At 35.8% G+C, this 15,903-nt stretch overlaps 1 protein-coding gene across 3 annotated transcripts in view; it reads right to left on the bottom strand.

The window, feature by feature from the left end:
- SLCO4A1 (solute carrier organic anion transporter family member 4A1) overlaps positions 1-15,903 on the bottom strand; it is a 75,595-nt gene that overhangs the window by 53,580 nt on the left and 6,112 nt on the right. Inside the window, exon 2 of one of the 3 annotated variants that reach the window (XM_074288788.1) lies at positions 10,431-10,479. The exons of 1 other annotated variant lie outside the window; for it this stretch is intronic. The gene's annotated coding sequence lies outside the window, so the exon portion shown is untranslated. Of the gene's footprint in view, positions 1-5,334; positions 5,474-10,430; positions 10,480-15,903 lie in introns of those variants that run through there. One more of the 3 variants, XM_074288787.1, reaches the window with a different exon arrangement.

The raw sequence follows: 15,903 nt of genomic DNA, 5'->3' as shown, positions 1-15,903 counted from the left end.
TATCTGCTAGCATCCTTAAGCTGCCAATTTTAAAATCTATGAAGTTTAGTGACTTCAGAAAATAGTGAGAAAATAGCAAAAGACTGTCTATACAATAATAATAATGGCTCACATTTATAAAGCACTTAAAGGCTTGTAAAGCATCTTACATAAATTATTTCACTTCATGCAGAAAGAAGAATCTAATGATTGTGATGCAAATATTATTTCCCAGGATAGAATAGGCTTATAATGCTGACATTACATGTAAATAAACAATTCACCTATTTATTCTATTTTTTATTTTGAATTTCATAAAAACTGGTCCCCTCTCCAGCCCAAATATTTTCACATATGAAGCAGAATAGAAAAGAAGATTATATGGGAAACCCAGTTCTCTTATACATAGCTGCTTTTAAAAAAAAATTATAGAATAAATTTTATATGCTACTTTCAAAATGATTCTATTTCCTTCTGAACTTATTTCTGTTCTGTTTTTTGGAACCGTTTCAAAGACTCTCTTTTCTGGACTTTTCATTGGGGATGAGGCAGAAACAACACTATTGCTAAATCCCCTCTTCCCTCTTCAAGGTAATTTTGTGTGTGTGTGTTTGTGTGTGTGTGTGTGTGTGTGTGTGTGTGTGTGTGTGTGTGTGGAGAAAACAGGTAGTCCCTGGGGAAACAAGTGTCAGGAAAGGTTTCATGAACTGAGCTTTGAAGATAAATAAGAATTCTAAGAGGCAGAGGTGAGGAAGTATACTGCAAGCATGGGTGACAGTTCATACAAAGGCATAGAAAAGGGAGTGAGTGTGTTTTGTATGAGAAGCAGCAAGAACTTTTGGCAGGACTTAACTCATTTCCTCAGGAGTATCTCAAAACCCAGGTCAGCCTCCCTATACCATTAGCACAAATATAGTCCAACAAAATCCACAACACTTGGATATAAATACATGAAATAGAATCAGGAAATAGTAGATATCTTTTTTCTTGGTCTTTCAGCCGTTAATTATCTTAATGTTGAGGGCCTATATGAAACAGCACCAAAATATAACTTTAGGACTTCTCATATCAGAGCAGTCATCCATTCTCCTATACATAGTAATTTGATTAAATGAGATGATGTGATATTTGGATTACCTAGGAGATTATCCACCTTAAGTCTGTTAGCTATAGGGCATAGTGTCTTTTACTTCTAGGTCACAGGGCCAAATCCAGGTAAACTAGTACAGTCTGGATGGCACATAGGAAGATTCCCTTCCTCTCCCCTCCCCAACAGTGGCAGTTGATCAGAAAATGACACCATAAGGGTCTTGGAAAGGACCTCAAGAGCTACTATTCTAACACAAAAAATCTCGTGTTGATTATGATTGGGAAGGCAATGAGACCATGATTAGTTATTAGTCACTTGTACTATACCAGATGATCACTTTTCAGTCTTTATACATAAACTTATAATGTGCTTAGAATTCCTTCTTTAGCATCCCTGCTTGAGGGATTTTGGGGAAGAGAAAATTCATTACTTCAGCTGAAGGCAGTCTATTCTACTATTGGACAATTCTAATTATTAGAAATTTTGTAATTTTTTTGTTTGGAACTGTGATTTCAACTAACTCATCCTGCCTCTTGGAGCCCAACAAAACAAGTTAAGGCTTCTTCCACATGGTGGCCCTTGGAATCCTTTAGGACATATTCTCCTCCAGGCTAAACTACTCAGTTGTTTCCTCAATTCCTCCTATGGCAAATTCCCTTACTTTCCTGGTTACCCTCCTATAGATCTACTTTAGCTTAGCAATATCCTCTTTAAAATGAAGTGCCCCAAAATAAGCAAAATACTCTACCTGATATGCCTAGGATAGAATGAAGTAGAAATGTAATTTCCCTCCTTCTGGGAACTAGATTTCAATCATTATTGCCTGGTATCATATTAGCTTGTGGCTGACATGTCATATCATTGACTCATGTTGAACTTGCTCTAAAATACCACACACTTCCTCCTCCCTTTCCCTCAACCCCTTGGCTTTTTCCACAGGAAATGTTGTATAGCTATAATGTCTCCAATTTCTATTTGGATAATTGGCTTTTTAAACTCAAATGTAGGACTTTACATTGATTCCCATTAAGTTTAATTTACATCCTAACATTCTTATCAAAGGTTCTATATTCTTACAAGAAAACACTAGATACTAGTGGAAATACTAGAGAACAGGGTGAACTCAGAAGTCTTTCCTTATCTACGCATTCTAGAATCACTTTTTAAATTTAATTTAATTTCGCAATATAGCAGCTTCTTTTTAGATAAGATCTCTTTTTAGACAAGTTGATACTTATAAACTCTTATCTAAGCATAGATTCCACTCTCTGATCATTTTTGCATCAACTCTTACCTTCATCTGCCTAATATTCCTAAGTATAAGGCTAGTTTCTCCTCAGGAGATTGCTATTAAAAGAAGGGATGCTTGACCAGGCTATATCCCATTTCAGGAAGTATCTTATAAGAGTTGATACTTTTAAGACTGAGAAGCAATCATTTAGTTTATTCCAGGTGACTAATACTGGTCAAGGGTAACCAGATGGCATAGCTGAGTGCCAAAAGTCAGAAAGATTCATGTTTTGAGTTCAAATTCAGGCTTAGACACTTCATACCTGTGTGACCCTAGAAAGTCACTTACCCGCGTTTGCCTCAGTTTCTCATATATAAAATGAGCTAGAGAAGGAAATGGCAAACCAAGCCAAGAAAATTCCAAATGGGGTCACAAAAAAACCAGACATAACTGAAAAATGTACAATACAAATTGTGGTCTCATAACCTTCCCAATGTCCCAATTAATCTCCAAGCATTTATAAAATGTTTATGTTTTAAAGCAACCCTTTCCTACATTGCTGTGAACGGTTTTTTTTAGGAAGATTCTTTCATTGTCTTATCTCAACTCTGTCAGGGATGAAAGCTATATGACTGAGACCAGCTAAATGCCAATCTTTCTGGTATTTTACTCCTCGGTCAAGTATTTTATTTAAAGCATTTACAATAAATACTTGATTGATATTCATAAACTCCCAGACTGTCAGACATAGAAAACTAGTCAATTTATTGTAATAGTTTAAGATAAAATATCTGACCTCACTTTCATTTTTAGACATTTAGAATGAATCCAACCAGGTGATATTGTCCTTGCTTCCTCTCTTCGGATATTAGTTTACTCATTTGTAAAATCAGACTATGAATGGTAGAAACTGAAAATATACCTCTCTTGTATGATCTATTGGGAAGTCCTGTGGGTTACTCATAATAAAAAAAGTTCCTTTCCCATATAAAGTATTGGAAGAAAACGAGCCTCCAGAAGAAGTCCCATGCACTCTTGTACAAATGGCACCCAATATTAATATGAGCAACAAAAACAACAAAAATCTTTATATTCCCCTGATTTCTGTCTTGTGCTAAATTTAAAAAAAACAATCAAATAGTTCTGAGGAGAAAAAAATTAATTATTTGTTTTCATTTACAAGAATTCTGCTTTACTTTTATCCAATTTTTTTTTTTTAAATCTTACTTCTTCCTCTACAAGTGAATGGGTCTCCTCATACAATTACAAAATACATAAAGATAGAAGCTATTTTAATTGTTAAATGACAAGAAGTGATCCAGTTCCTAATCAGTTATCTAGGGATCATAGATTCAACTTGAATCTTCTTGCATTTTTTCCCACTCCCATTCTTTAGAATTTTTTTTTAAACCATGCCAATTATCTTGGACAAATTGCTAAGGAGGATATTTTCATTGACCTAATTCCTTTCTGCTTCCCATTTCAACCTATTAAAATCCCACTGATTCAATCTTTGTTAAATATCTACTGTGTGCCAGGCTCGAAGTATACAAAAACAAAAATAAAATAGTTCTTGCCTTCAAGTACATTCTACCACAGAAAGCCAACATGTACAGATAATAGACATAAAATATATACAACATAATGGATTGGGGAGGCACTGGCAACTGTAAGGATCCTGATGTTTACTTTTGCAGGTGGCATTTTAGCTGTTCATTAAATAAAATGACGGATTCTAAGGGAGCAGAGGTGAGGAAGGAGTTTCCTCTAGGCATGGGGGAAAGACTAAATTGTAATATGGTACATGAGGAACAAATAAGCCACTGTGGCTGAAAAATAGAATACATAAAGGTAAAGGATTTTAATAAGTCTAGAAAGGTAGATTGGAGCCAAATTTAAAAAAAAAGACTTTAAATCTAAAGCTAGTTAAGCTTTATATTTTGTCCTATAGGCAAGAGAGTACTATTGAAATTTCACATCAGGAAAATGGTATAGTCTTCCTTCTGCTTTGGTAATGTCTATTTGGTTATATGTATACATAGATACATATATACATACATACATATCTATAAATAATTTTGACTTAATTGGTTTAATTTGTAGTCCTGTGTATTTTATTTTATGAATTTAAAAAATATTATTTTGAGAAGGGAACCATAGCTTTCACCAGACTTGCAAAAAGGTCCATATATAAAAGTTTAAGAATCCTTGGACTAGAAACATAAGTCAATTAAGAGTCTATTATTATCATCCAGATGATTTGAGATTTGGAAAAGAATGAAGGCAATTTAACAGTGGGTTAAGGGACTCAAAGTTAAAAGACAATGTAAAGTTAGACTGATTAACTATAAGATCAAGATTTTGAAGGCAAGAAAGTGGAGTAAGAGCAGGGTTTGTAGCCAGGAAAAGAAGGGAAGATATAGTGACTTTATGGAATAGGTGAGACCAGAAATAGGTTTGGGTGGATTGAAATGTATAGGGTTATCCCTATGATGTCATTCCTGTGAGTTGTAGTGGTGAAATGGAATCAAGGAGTCTGATAAATTGTTAGGCAATAATGGGTTATCAGCATGTAACTGAAGCTCTCAATTATAAGACTGGAATTGCAAAGGAGAGAATAACTAAATCACATACTGAACTCCTTGAGAAAGGAGAAAGAATGCCCTAGAAGCTGATAGATAATAACCACCAGGGTCTGGATAGGATGCCATATTAGGATGGAGTACACCTCAAAGAAGGTGGGAAGAGAGAATCTGAAAGCAGCAATAAGGAGCAAAAAGCATACATGTTCCTCCTCTTGGCCCAAAATGTGTGTGGGGAAGGGGTCAGGGAGGAATGAATCTGCATCTACAGTTAGAAAGGGTAGCCACAGATGCAGAGTCTTCTGGGAAGGTCCAAGTTTCTGTGATTGCAAGGAGACAAAAGGAACAAGTCTAACATGAAGAAAATTTTGTTACAAATAGAATGGGGGCTTCATAGAGTCATTAGAGGGAGAGAGTTGAGTTGCTAGGAGCAGAGCAGGGATGGGACTGACCTTAATGGGTATGAGAGATCAGGGAGTAGTACCCAGAGAAAGGAACTTCTATCGAGGCAGCCTACAACTGAGTCAGAAGGATTCTGAATGGAGCCAGGACACTAGATTGCTATTCATTTGATTATCATTTTCTAAGCAAGGCTGGGAGGAAGATGGTGAATGGGCAGCAAGGTAGATGGGGAGTCTTCAGGATACACAAAGACAAAGGTCAGGTTAACAGCTAGGTCATAAAGACCCAGTTCATATGTCATGATAGATCTAAATGATACCTCTTGGGCAAGTCTGTTAATCTCCCTGGCCTTCAGTTTCTTCATCTCTAAAATAAAAGAGATAGATTGGATAACATCTAAGATTTCTTCCAGATCAGTCTATAATCCTTTGACCTCCATGAGACTTTTTATGATCAGTCTATTCAGAAATGACCAACTGTACCTTCAAACACATATCTGTTCTGTTCTGAATTATGACTATCTGTGTTATCTCTCTTGTCCTCTCACTCAAACTAAAAGGAGAGGAAGGACAGGATCTTAATTATTTTTCTATTTTTCTCAGCATAGTGGTCTGCACATAGTAGATATTTTATATCTATTTATTTTTTTCATTCATTAATACAAAGTCCTATTAGAAAATGTTATTTTAAGAGACTGTTACTAGTAAAGCACAAGTTGCAGGCCAGGACTTGAAGCCAAGCTGTTTTTAGAACATAACCACAATAAATGTTTTTCAGACTTATCGCACTGTGCCTGCTATTAGAGTTATTTTTGTACTTGTCTTAATTTTCCTTTTGAGATGGTCAATCCCCTGCTGATCCCCACTGCATAACCTAAACATGTGCCCCACAAATATTAGGCACTTAACTTAGCTAGTGTTCAGTATTTCCAAAAGCCCTCAGGATGCAAAGTCTCTCCACAGCTTCTCTTCACACAGGTTCATGAGTTCAGTAGGGCTAAAAATATCCATCACCTGAGAGCCACTTTTCTGATGATGAGTCTCTTAGTTTAGCTAAGCTGGTTCTAGGTTCATGCTTGAAACCTTTTTAGCTTGGGATCGCCAGCCAGAACCTATATTCTCTATTAACACAACCTTTAAGACCCTCAGGGAAATTCCTAAATTATGATAAAGCACTGAAGTAAGACCCTTGTAGGTCTTCCAATAAAATCCTTCTTTGATGAACTCCTATTTTATAAGCTCTGGAAGATTTTCCTCAAGTTGGAAAGTATTCTATCATCTAATGTTAAAGACCAATAAATTCAATTGATGATTAGCCATTAGGTGATTAATGTGTGTGTAATGTGTGTGTAGTGTGTGTGTGTGTGTGTGTGTGTGTGTGTGTGTAACAGACAGGCACATAGAGACAGAAAGAGATAGAGAGACATCAAGAAATAATATGTTTATGTATGTGTAAGAGAAAGACAGTCACAGACAGACAGAAATGGGGGAGAAAGAGAAAGACAGACACAGACACAGAGATCTGTGAAGCTGCCTATTAAGGCACAGGCATGTTGTGATATGAATCAGACAGAATCTCATGAACTCATCCATACCTCAACAAGAATCTTTTTTCAGAACTCTGGTCAAATGATCATTCATTCTTTAGCCTGAAGAAAAGGAGAGCGATCCCAACACCTCTTCAAAGCAGTCCATTTCTCTTTTGGACAGCTCCCATTGTTAGGATGGTTCCCCTTTTCCCTCTGCCTTTTTACACTGAAGTTTTTCTGGCTTACTAGTACCAACCAAAGTTGGTATGTATGCAGTACAAACCTTATATAAGCTAGAGATGGTCATCACAAGGAAAACTATGACTAGATGGATATATAGACAGAATATAAATATATTTTTTACTCTCTGGAAAATTTATCCTTCTTTTCTCAGAAAGGATTATAAGGCAGATTCTAGATCAGGGCTTTAACCCTTTTTTGTAACATGAACTCCTTTGGAAGTTAGTGAAGTATAGAGAACCCTTCCTGAAATGTCTGAAAACACATAAAATAAAATAGAGGGAGTTATAAAAAAAACCCAAATATAATAAAATAAAGAGGTAATTTTCCCCCTTTCCCAACCAAGTTAACAGAAATCTATCACCCCTCAATAGTCTGTAGACTCCAGGTTAAGAATGCTTATCTGTTAGTTTACCAGTTTAGGACATAAAACACATGTACTTTAAGATTTCTGTCTTTCACAGAGTTAATCTTGCAAAGCGGTCATTCAATCTGTACCTAGGATTATCTCAGAATAACATTTTAATCCTTCAGATAGCCAGGTCATTTGTCCATATTTCCATTTGGTGGCTAGCTGGAACAACCTAGCAAGGACTAAGACAAACACCTCTCTCTTAGAGGCAAAGGACAACTCCTCATGGGAGAAACAGAGCTAAGAGCTGACCACTAGTAGTCTTAAGGCAATTTTAGCAAGGTTGGGAAAAGTCCTTTTAGCTATAATCTTCTCAGAAAGTGGAAACTGTTTGAGAATTGTCAGTTTAATTTCTCCTATTTTAAATCAAGACATTTAGCCTATAAAACTCTATGTCTTGCTTTGTCCTCCTGCCATTTGGGCCCAATTGCCACCAGCATGTCTCAGATAAGCAGGCTTGCTCATTCTCTCCCCATAGCCTCAGGTTTCCTGTCACTCTCTTGGGTTTTGGTTTTGTCCCTTCAGAATCTTCTTTCACAATGAAATCACTCAGGTACACTTCTGTTTTTTCTCCTCATGCTGCTGCCAAATGCCCTAATTGGGCTCTTTTCCTTCCCTCTTCATAAATTTAGACTCATCTGTATTTCTATAGTGCCACTTTTTACTTCTTACTCTTTTACAATAAAAGACAAAAGCAATAAAACAGAAACCATATGCCCCCCACAGTTTGGGAGATGAACACTCAGTAGGCAAGTCACGGGGACTTCCAATTTGCATATATAATTACCTTATGTAAGAAAGCACTTCTACATGAAGGCTGAGTTAGTTTTCTATGAAGTGAGAATAATACAAGTTTTGCTTAGAGGATGTTAACAATAAAGGATTGTATCAGAGAGTAGGACTTATGAAGAAGGGATGAGCAAAGCTAACTTTTTTTTTTTAAACAAGAAGTCATGTTTCCCTTTATAATTCACTGTGAGGATGTAACTGCCTAGAATCCTGTAGTGTGAAAAAGGGGAATCCATGCTGATGCTTTTCTGACCTAGTAGGGGAAAGAGTGCTCATCTTGAATCACTCATAGTTTCTATATAGTATGATACTTTTACAGATTTGCATTTAGGTACTGAACTATTTAAAGATTACAGAGTGAGCCAGCATGTTGTCTTTCTTACTTTTTGATTCACAATGTTTGACTCAGACATAAAATTTTGTATCACATACTGAACTAGCTCTGACAATCTGAACAAGTCACTTAACATCCTTTTATCCTGGTCTTCTATGTAAAATGTAAGAGATGGACTCAATTGTCCCTAAGGTTTCTTTCAGATCTAAATAATCTATGATTCTACTTAAAAAAACAAAAAACAAAACCAACCATTCCTGTGTCATTGGAAAGTGTTTATTAAAGTCAAGAACTCTTCAAATATTTCACAATAGCTTTCAACAATGATAATGATATAATCATTAAAGATATTTAATATATTTTAAAATTGACAACATTTTACAAACATTATTTTCATTTGAATCTCACAACAACCCCATGAGGCAGCACTCTAAATATTATCCCTATTTGACAAATGAGGAAATTGAGATACATAAAGATTAAGTGATTTGTCCATAACTATCAGACAGAAGATTGAAAGCCAAGTCTTCTGATTTCAGGTCCAATGTTCATTCTACTGTTTGCCTCTCAGCCAACAGTAAGAAGGAGATGTAGCAAAAAGGAGATTGCAGATCATTTTTGGTTGTACAATTTTTTTCCCTGATGGAATGGATGGGACTGATAAAACTAATTGTATTTTATTTATTTAGCAATTAAAAGGAAATAAAATGATCACTGTTTCTGTCTTTTCTTTCAAGGGAATAAACAGAAAAAGGTCATTCAGGCAAGATAAAATCAATATGGAGGGATATAATTAATCAGAGAAAGAAAAAGAAAGGATAAAAATGGGGAAAACCTAAGGGCAGCCCTCGTGTCTTAGTCTGTGCAATAGCCATGAGAAAGTGTCTAGCTACATTTCTTTACCCCAAAGAAGAACATGACAAAGAGGAAGTGGTGGTTAGTCAGAGCCAGGTCAACTCTTTCAATTAACCAAAGATAGGGACTCCTGCATGCTTGTGGTGGCTGTAGTAGCATTTAACTGCAGACAGAAGTTCAGGGAAAAGTGACCTAAAAGGGAGTGGCAGTGAGTGTTCAAGTTCCTTCAAGAAGCTATGAAAGTAAACAGAAGAAAAAGTTCAAGGAAGATACCAGCAAGGTATGTAGAAAGGAACCCCCAAGTACCATATGTTCTCCCATCATTATCCATCTGTTCCTGGACCAAAATTTAGGAAAAACAGAAAGGACACTTACTGAAAACATGCCCCCAACCTCCCTTGAGTACAAATCTGGTGATGTATCTTATTAAGCTTTCAGTGATGCTGCACAGCTCCCTTAGGGCTTTGCCTTTGGAATATAGTCAAACAATGGCAAATAGGAAATACTAGAGATCTCTCAAAGAAAACATTGAAATTAGCCATTTGGCAAGCTTTCTGATTGCTGTTGTAACTTTAAGACTTCTGTCTTATGTGCCAACGTCTCTAGCTTTAAATGGAGCTGCTTCTGATATTCTCCAAGGAGAGACTGATAACTATATTTGAGAATCTGATTTTTTTTAAAAAGTCTAATTACCAGGGAAATTCTTTTGTGAATTACCTATGCATAATGTAAAACAAAACAAAACAAACTCAAGACTAAATAAGGGTTATCCTTGAAATTGTTTGTTTTTCCAAAACAAGTTCTTCCTTATATATCAAACCTTTCCAGATCTCCCACCCCCCACTGCATTTGTTAGTAACTTCCCTTAATCATTACCCTGTCTTGTATTTATATACATACATAGGAAGAAGCTAGATGGAGCAATAATTAAGAGTATTAGGCTAAGAATCAAGAAGAACTGAGTTCAAATCCAATCCCAAATACTTACTGTATGATCCTGGGTAAATCACTTAATCTGTTTGTCTCAGCCTCTTCAACTGTAAAACAAAGAGAATAAAAGGACCTACCTTTATAAACTCTTTTATACAGAGTTTAGCACAGTATCTGGCACATAGTAAGTATTTAATAAATATTTATTTCCTCACATATGCACAATACTATTAACCCCAAAATAATGAAAACTCTTTAAGGGTTTTATCTGACTCTTTGTCTTCCTAGAACAATGTTTAGAACATGGGTTCAATCATGTCCTGCTCTTCTTGACTCCATTTGATGTTTTCTTGCCAGAGGTATTGACTGGCTTACCATTCCTTCTCCAGTTCATTTTACAGATGAGGAAACTGAGGTAAATAGGGTTGTGTTACTTGCCCAGGGTCAACATAGCTAGTAAGTATCTGAAGCTGGTTTTGAACTTACAAAAATGAATTTTCCTGACTCTAGGCCTGGGCTCTTTACCTACTGTCTAGCTCCCTGAGGCTAAACAATCAGCATTTAACAGGCATTCACAGAATGCTTTTATGGTTCTACCAGTCTAAGAGATCTTGAATAATCAGCTGTCTTCTCAACTGTACTCCAAGGACAAATGGTGAATCAAAATGCCAGGAAACAAATTCAGTGATGCTATAAGATAGAGACTTGAGAAAAGTTTATTATTCATAGAACAAAATGTGGCCCAGGGATTCCTAAGGCTCCAGGGGGTGGGGTGAGAAGTCAAAACTATTATCATAATACTAAAACATTTTACTTTCTAATTTGGTAAATTTATTGGTATAGCTTACATAAACATAATCTCTTGGAGCAGGGGTTGTTATTCTTTGTTCTTCCTGCTGGATGACTGAGATGTCTGGGAAACAATGTCATGACATATAAATAAATTGGATGGGGGGGGAGGTGGAGGGAGACAGGGGAGAATATTCAATATTCAATAGTCAAAAAGGTTTCCGGAGATGAAAAAGTTTGAAAATTTCCCACTCTAAAGTTCTATACTTCCTCTGATGGTCATAGGCAACCATCACCTGAATATTCTGTAGGTTGATTTAGAATTTGGTGATTGACATTAATTATACATATATATATATATATATATATATATATATATATATATATATATATATATATATACATATACATATACATACATATAATAGATAGATACTGATGGGCTCATACATAAAAGCAGTATCTGTGAAAAAAGTTTCTTCCTCATAGGAAATATGGTTTGACCAGTCTTTGTACTGGTGAACAGTCCATTTCCTAAGTAGTTTGCCAAAAAGACTATTAGGTTATGATCCTTTAGGGGAAAATGAGTTTTAAGAAGAGCCATACAATAGATGGAGCACCCACCCAATGTCAGAAGAACTTGAGTTCAAATCCAGTCTCAGAGTTTGCTGGCTGTATCACCCTGGGAAAATCACTTAGCCCTGGTTGCTTCCAAAAAATATGCCATAAAGTAGATGAAAAAAAATATTTCTGAGTTAAGATGGGAGCCAAATAGGAATCTGAAAATGTAATACAAAGGTATGCGTATGGGAACTCATTTCAGTCTCATTCTAGAAATTTAAACCTATCTTTCCCAATGCAACTCAACTCCTATCCCTTCCTCAACTGGGATTGTATATATCAAGTGAGAGAAACTAAAACTTCTTTCCAATCCAACTGATAATCAGTCTACTCTATAGAAACAGGAAGATCCAAGTTCAAATTTTGCCTCAGACATTTTCTGGCTATGTTGCTCTGAATCACTTAATCTCTGTTTTCTCTTCAATAAAATGGAATGAAAAATAATACTACCTCCCAAAGTTATCGTGAGGATCAAATGAGATAATCATAAAAAATTGTCACATATTAAATTCTAGATAAGTAGTTGCTATTCTTCTTCTGAGTCACAATATCTAATAACTGCTGACAATTGATATTATCTGCAAATACTATGCCAATAACATTCTAAAGGAAACTTTTTTATATCTAGCTGAAAGAAGCATTGCATTTTAAAAAGAAATCCTGAAGCAATCAACCTACCAGAAATTTGGTCATCTGTAGAAGAAAGTTTGCAGAGTGACATACTTCTCCCCAGTTTAATGCGAATTCAGAGAATCAGAAAGTAAAATGGTCCTGACCTCCAGAGAGAGAAAGTTTTTCCAAGGGGCTCAGGGAATTATGCCTTCTTGTTTTTCAAACCAAATATTTACAGGGTAGTGTTTTGTTTTATTAATTATTTTGGAGCAGGGTAGCCCAGAGTAGAAAGTAACACAAACAGATTTGGTCATAGTTCCCCAATAACAAAGGCTTCTGAAGTCCATAAAACCAAATGATTCTCCATTTTTTCTCTTAGTTACTCTCTCAGTGCCTTGGCCAGGTTTATAACTTATACTAGAGTCATCCATATATGCTTGATCAGCTCTGGGGTTTCCTTAAAGATGAAGGACTAACGGGGGCTATAATAGGTACTCATGGTGCTTGAAATCAAACATCTCCTAGAATATGAATACTTTGCTCAAACATATTCTCAAGCCTAGAGTTCTATGTGCTCTGATCTCCCACACTCAGTGAGTATGACAATGCCTGCCCAGCAGCTGTTTAAAGAGATTTACTTCTCAATTCTAAAGTCTGTCATCCATCTCCACTAGCCCTAAAACAATAGCATGCTTCTCATTTTTGATATTTTTTCCATTTCCCCTCCTTCAGAGAACAATATGTCCTTTTCCATGCTTGAGAATGTTCAGATCACATGGGTCCAGATGGAATATTTTGGGGACCTCCCCATCCTGATACTTGGCAGAAGCATGCAGGATAGGGCAAACAAGGAAAGAAAACAAGGATGTGATTTGCATGGCTTTCACACCCCTTCATTTTTTCCTACTCCCTATACATGAAATGCTCACAAAAAAATGGTCCCTTTTTATTTTCCTCCCAATAGGTCTTTAACAACAATAAAATATCTTCAAAAAGACTTTTATATGTAGCTTTAGGCTTTTGGTAGAAGCCCTATTAGTATTTTGGCAATTTAATTTGGAAGAAGAGAATTGAACTCTTTTAGAATCATATAATCTCAGAGAGGAGAGAGAATTGAAAGTCCCAGAATCCAATCCACAGTTAAATACTAATCCTTCTGTATGATATCCCTAAGCTCATTCAGTCTCTGTTCAAAAAGCTAGACTCCTCCTCCTGAAGAGGTTCCTGCTTCTTTTAGACATTTCTATTTGTGAGGAGCAATGTCAGCTAGGTGGTTCAATAGATAATTCACAAAATTTGGAATAAGGAAGACCTGAGTTCAAATTTATCTTCCCACACTCACTAGCTGTGTGACCCTGGGCAAGTCACAACCCTATTTGCCTCAGCTTCCTCATCTGTGAGCTAGAGAAGGAAATACAAACCACTCCAGTATCTTTGCCAAGAAAGCTCCAAATGGGTTCACAAAGAGTTGGACATGATTGACATGATTAAACAAAAATAATTTGTGAGGAATCCCTGCCTTCAGTTTAATCCCTCTCCAATACATTCACCACATGGCAATGATTTTTCTAAAGCCCAGGTCAAGTCATCCCCTTCCCTTACTCAATACACTCCAGTGGTTTTCTACTAGGAGAAAATATAACTTCTATGATTAAAATGATTATACATAAAAAGCCTATATCGGATTTTTTGCTGTCTTGAGGAGTGAAGAAAAAAATTTAAAACTCAAAATTTTACAAAAGTGAATGTTGAAAACTACCTTTATACAATTGGAAAAAAAAATAAAATACTATTAGGTGGAAAAATTTTAAAATATAACTTTTTCCTGCATTTAAAGCCCTCTTGGGCCAGCACAAGTTCTTTTCCCCCAGCATTTAGCATATAGTAGGCACTTAAATGTTTATTGACTGACTTTTCCAGTTTTATTAGACATTTTTCTCCTTCAATCATACATGATGAAGTCAAATTGATTTTCTTGCTGTCCTTCATATACATTATAGCATATTCCAGCTTTGTGCCTTTGTATTAGCTGTCCCCCATGCCTGGAAAGATGGCAGAAATAATAGTGATAGTTACACTTAACTTCTTTCTGTCTCTTTAAAATTTATAAAGGAGTTCAAATGTAAAAGGTGTCCCAATATTACTTTAGTGCTCTTTTAAAGTTTTAATAGCTTAGAATTATGACTTTGGGGACATCCTGTGTATACACACTCAAACCTCAGAACAACATTGATTGGTTGTAGTTTTTCAAATACATGAAAAACATGTTGAACATATATTGGATTATTTGCTGTGCAGGAGAGGAGGTGAGGAGAAGGGAGGAAAAAAATCTGAGACACAAAGTCTTGCAAGGATGAATGCTGAAAACTATCTTTGCATATATTTTGAAAATAAAAAGCTATTGTTTAAAAAAAACAAATACATGCAAAGATAGTTTTTGACATTCATTTTTGCAAAACCTTATGTTCCAAATTCTCTCTCTCTCTCTCTCTCTCTCTCTCTCTCTCTCTCTCTCTCTCTCTCTCTCTCTCTCTCTCTCTCTCTCTCTCTCTCTCTCTCTCCCTTCTCCCCTCCTCAAGACAGCAAGCAATCTGATATAGGTTAAACATGTGCAATCCTTCTAAACATATTCCCATATATTTAACATGCTGCACAAGAATAATCAGATCATGATATTTGTGGAAATATTTATAGAGGAATTGTACATGTTTAATGTATAATGGATCACTTGCTGACTGGGGGAAGGAGAAGGGAGGGGAAAAACTTAAATGCAAGGTCTTGAAGAGTTGAATGTTGAAAATTATCCATGTATATTTTTTGAAAATAAAAAGCTTTAATTTAAAAAAAGAATAATCAGATAAAAGGGGGGGAAAGCAAGCAAGCAAACAAACAACAGCAACAAAAAAAGGTGAAAATACTATGTATCAATCCACTTTAGTCTCCATATCCTTTCTCTGGTTGTGAATGGCACTTACCATCACAAGTCTATTGCAATTGTTTTGGATCACCAAATTGTTGAGAAGAGCCAAGTCCATCATAGCTGATCATCAAATAAGCTTGTTATTACTGTGTGCAATATTCTCTTTGTTTTGCTCACTTCACTTAGCATCAGTTCAAGTAAGTCTTTCCAGGATTTTCTATCAGATTGATTTCTTAAAACACAGGTCTGACTATATATTAGTCCTTTAAATAATATCCAGTAGCTCCCTATTGCCACCAAAATGTAATATAAAATCTCTGGTTTACTTTTAAAGCCTTCTTTAATTCCCATAACTTGGTCCCTTTTTCTTTTCCTGTCCTTCTATACCTTATTTTCCTCCACACATTTTAAAGTTCAGTATCCCTGACCTTCTTGTTCCTTACACATGACATTTTACCTCCTAATTCCAAGAATTTAACTGGTTCTTCCCTATTCCTGGAATTTTCTCTTTCATCGATTGTTTTCAGTTATGTCTGACTCTTTGTGAACCCATTTGGTGTTTTCTTAGCAAAGATGTTGGAGTGGTTTG

Source organism: Sminthopsis crassicaudata, chromosome 2 (assembly GCF_048593235.1).
Source record: "Sminthopsis crassicaudata isolate SCR6 chromosome 2, ASM4859323v1, whole genome shotgun sequence".
Taxonomy (NCBI): domain Eukaryota; kingdom Metazoa; phylum Chordata; class Mammalia; order Dasyuromorphia; family Dasyuridae; genus Sminthopsis; species Sminthopsis crassicaudata.
Note: the sequence above shows the minus strand (reverse complement) of the source record. Positions and strands in the feature narration are given on the sequence as shown.